The sequence below is a fragment of the Leptonychotes weddellii genome, chromosome 4 (genome assembly GCF_054177405.1).
Source record: "Leptonychotes weddellii isolate Sample4059 chromosome 4, ASM5417740v2, whole genome shotgun sequence".
In the NCBI taxonomy this organism is placed as follows: domain Eukaryota; kingdom Metazoa; phylum Chordata; class Mammalia; order Carnivora; family Phocidae; genus Leptonychotes; species Leptonychotes weddellii.
Genome location: NC_138372.1, coordinates 83,489,244 through 83,493,536, shown reverse-complemented (window position 1 = coordinate 83,493,536; position 4,293 = coordinate 83,489,244). Strand labels below are relative to the sequence as shown.

Below are 4,293 nucleotides of genomic sequence, written 5' to 3'. Positions count from 1 at the left end.
TCACAATCTGAGCTGAAACCAAGAGTTGGACCCTTAACTGACTGGGTCACCCAGGCACCCCTTTTATTTCTTTTTCTTATCTGATTGCTGTGGCTAGGACTTCCAATACAATGTTGAATAAAAATGGTGAGAGTGGCATCCTTGTGTTGTTCTTGATCTTAGGGGAAAAGCCCTCAGTTTTTCACCATTGAGTATAATTTTAGTATAATTTTTCATATATGGCCTTTGTTGAGATATGTTCCCTCGAAACTTATGAGGGTTTTTTATCATGAATGGATGTTGTATTTTGTCAAATGCTTTTTCTGCATCTATTGAAATGATAATATGGTTTTTAAATATTTCTCTTGATGCAATGTATCATATTGATTGATTTATGAATATTGAACCATGTTTGCTTCCCTGGAGTAAATTCCACTTGATCATGGTGAATTTTTTTTTTAATGTATTGTTGGATTCAGTTTGCTAATACTTGGTTGATGATTTTGCATTTATGTTCATCAGAGTATTGGCCTGTAGTTCTCCTTTTTGTAGTGTCTTTGTCTGGTTTTCATAGCAGTAATGTAAGCGTCAGAATTAATTTGGAAGTTTTCCTTCCTCTTCTTTTGTTTGGAATAGTTTGAGAAGAATAGGTATTAATTCTTCTTTAAATGTTTGGTAGAATTCACTTGTGAAGCTATCTGGTCCTGGACTTTTACTTGTTGGGAATTTTTTGATTACTGACTCAATTTCATTGCTGGTAATTGGTCTGTTCAAATTTCTATTTCTTCTTGACTCAGTTTTGGGAGGATATATGTATCTAGGAATTGATCCATTTCTTCTAGGTTGTCTAATTTTTTGGCATATAATTGCTCAGAGTATTCTTTTATAATTGTGTTTCTGTGGTGTTGGTTCTTATTTCTCCTCTTTCATTTCTGATATTTTATTTGAGTTCTCTCTATTATTATTTTTTGATGAGTCTGGCTAAAGGCTTATCAATTCTGTTGATCTTTTCAAGGAACCAGCTCCTGGTTTCATTGACCTGTTCCATTATTTCTTTAGTTTTCATTTTGTTTATTTCTGCTCTAATCTTTATTATTTCCTTCCTACTACTGGTTTTGGGTTTTGTTTGTTATTCTTCTTCTAGCTCTTGTGGATGTAGAGTTAGGTTGTTTATTTGAGATTTTTCTTGCTTGTTGAGGTAGGCCTGTAAACTTATAAAAATTCCCTCTTAGTACAGCTTTTGCTCCATCCCAAAGATTTTGGACCATTGTGTTTTCATTTTCTTTTTTTAAAAGATTTTATTTATTTGACAGAGAGACACACAGCAAGAGAGGGAACACAAGCAGGGGGAGTGGGAGAGGGAGAAGCAGGCTTCCCGCCGAGCAGGGAGCCCAACATGGGGCTTGATCCCAGGACCCTGGGACCATGACCTGAGCTGAAGGCAGACACTTAACCACTGAACCACCCAGGCGCCCCTGTGTTTTCATTTGCCTCCATGTATTTTTTTTTAATTTTAAAAGCCAGATATATTTTTAAAGATCATGCCTACAATGAGTAAATTATGTAGTGATGGAACATCAAAAAAAAGCTGATGAACAAAAGGCACATTTTAAGAGTTCAGGAGTAGAAAGAACAGAAGAGTTCTTTTCGGTTTGGTTCAAAGTAGGAGAAGAGGGAAACAGGTGTATTAAAATTATTTTTCAGGTGAAGGTTTCTGTCAGTTGATGCAGTTAACATTCTTTCTTCTTTCTCCCTGATCCAAAGCAGTCTTTTCTTTCATTGGCTTCTGAGAATGTGTTTAATCTTCCACTGTGTAGAGGTGATACATCAGGGCTACCACCAGTGCTGAGATGGCTGGGATCACCCAGGTGGTCCACCAGCTAGAATTAGAGTCAACAGTAGTCATGACAGTTTTCGAAGGCTTGCTCTGCCATCTGGACGAAGTTCCTCAATGATGTACATTTTGGACAACTCTCTAGCATCTGTAGAGTGTCCCACATTCTCAAAACTTTCAGTAGCATCCCCTCCAGCTTGTTCCCTTAACACTTCTTCCCCACCAGGATGCTCCTCCAAAAACTTGGTCAGATTTTACACCTTGTAGTGCAGAATCAACCAGGTGCTCTTGCTGTGGTTGTGCTTCTGGATCTCTTGTAGGGTGTAGTACTTGACAGTATAGTCTGACTGCTCGGCCATTTCAGAACCCGGTGAGCCTCAGGCTGTGCAGATACTAGCCGAGCCGGGAGGAGAGGAGCATGTGTTTCAGCTAGCCGGCCCGGGACATTTCTGGGGCCCTGACCCCGTACCCCACCTCCATGTATTTTTTTATTTCTTCCTTGATTTATTGGTTGACCCATTCATTGTTTAGTAGCATGTTGTTTAAACTCCATGTATTTGTGTTCTTTCCAGATTTTTTTCTTGTGGTTGATTTTTAGTTTCATATTGCTGTGGTTGGAAAAGATGTAGGGTATGCCTTTGATCTTTTTGAATTTGTTGAGCCATGTTTTGGGCCTAATCTATTTTGGAGAACATTTCATGTGCACTTGAAAAGGTGTGTATTCTGCTGTTTTAGGATGGAATGTTCTGAATATATCTGTTAAATCCATCTGGTTTAATGTGTCATTCAAAGCCACTATTTCCTTGTTGATTTTCTGTTTGGATGATATATCCATTGATGTAAGTGGGGTACTAAAGTCCCCTACTATTATTGTATTACTATCGATTACTTCCTTTATGTTTGTTATTAGCTGCTTTACGTATTTGGGTGCTCCCATGTTGGGTGCATAAATATGTACAATTGTCATACCTTCTTGTAAGATTGTCCCCCTTATTATTATATAATGTCAATCTTTGTCCCTTGCTACAGTCCTTGTTTTAACGTCTATTTGCCCAATATAAGTATTGCTATCGGCTTTCTTTTCACTTCCATTTGCATGATAAATGTTTTTCCATCCCTTCAATCTGCATGTGTCTTTAGGTCTAAAAAGTGTCTCTTGTAGGCAGCATATAGATGAGTCTTGCTTTTTTAATCTATTCCATTATCTTATGTCTTTTGATTGGAGCATTTAGTCTACTATTTTTCTATTTAGTGTAGTTTTAATTGAGTTCTTCATCTCTGGTTCTTTTTTTATGTTTTCTACCTCTTTTTAATGGTCTCACTGATGTCCATTTATGTTCAAAGTTATTACTGATAGGTGAGAACTTATTGCCATTTTGTTCTTTGTTTTATGATTGTTTTTGTAGTTCTTCTCTGTTCTTTTCTTCTCATGCTCTCTTCCCTCATGATTTGCTGGTTTTCTTTAGTGATATACTTGGATTCCTTTCTCTTTATTTTTTGCATATCTATTACTGGTTTTTGATTTGTGGTTATCATTAGGTTTTTATATAACATCTGCATATAGCAGTCTATATCCAGCTGATGGTTGCTTAAATTTGAATCCATTGTTTATTCCTCTCCGCCCCACCCCCCCAATATTTTAGGTATATGGTGTCATACTTTACATCCTTTGATTTTGTGAATCTCTTGACTGATTTTTATAGCGATACTTAATTTTACTGCTTTTGTGCTTCCTATCTTTCTTACTCCTACTTATGTCCTTTCCTTTCCACTCAGGGTCCCTTTTAACATTTCTTGTAGGGCTGGTTCAGTGGTGATAAATTCCTTAACTTTTGTTTGTCTGGGAAACTCTTTATCTCTCCTTCTATTCTGAATGTTACCTTTGCTGGAGAGAGTATTCTTGGCTGCAGATTTTCCTCTTTTTCTTTTTCTTTTAAGGATTTTATTTATTTATTTATTTGAGAGAGAGAGAGGGAGAGAGCATGAGTGGGGCGAGGAGGAGTGAGAGGGACAGCAGACTCTGCACTGAGCATGGAGCCCAACACGGGCTTAAGCCCACGACTCCAAGATCACAACCTGAGCCAAAATCAAGGGTCAGATGCTCAACCCTGAGCCACCCAGGTGCCCCTGCAGATTTTTTTGTTTCAGTACTTTGAGTATATCATGCCACTTTCTTCTGGCCTGCAAAATTTCTGCTGAAAAATCAGCTGATAACCTTATGGGGTTTCCCTTGTATTTAACTGTTTTCTGGTCTCTTGCTCCTTTTAAAATTCTCTCTTTATCACTTTTTGCTGTTTTAATTACTGTGTGTCTTGGTGTGGCCTCCTTGGATGATTTTATTCAGGGGTCCTGCCTACTGGACCTGGATTTCTGTTTCCTTCCCCAGATTCAGGATGTTTTCAGCTATTATTTCTTCAAGAAATTTTTCTACCCCTTCTCTCTCTCTTTGCCTTCTGGGATCCCTATAATGTGAATGTTAT

General features: G+C 37.8%; 1 pseudogene; it reads right to left on the bottom strand.

The window, feature by feature from the left end:
* Nucleotides 1–280: 280 nt before the first annotated feature.
* LOC145721122 (cytochrome b5 pseudogene) lies at nt 281–3,727 on the bottom strand (annotated as a pseudogene).
* Nucleotides 3,728–4,293: the final 566 nt, after the last annotated feature.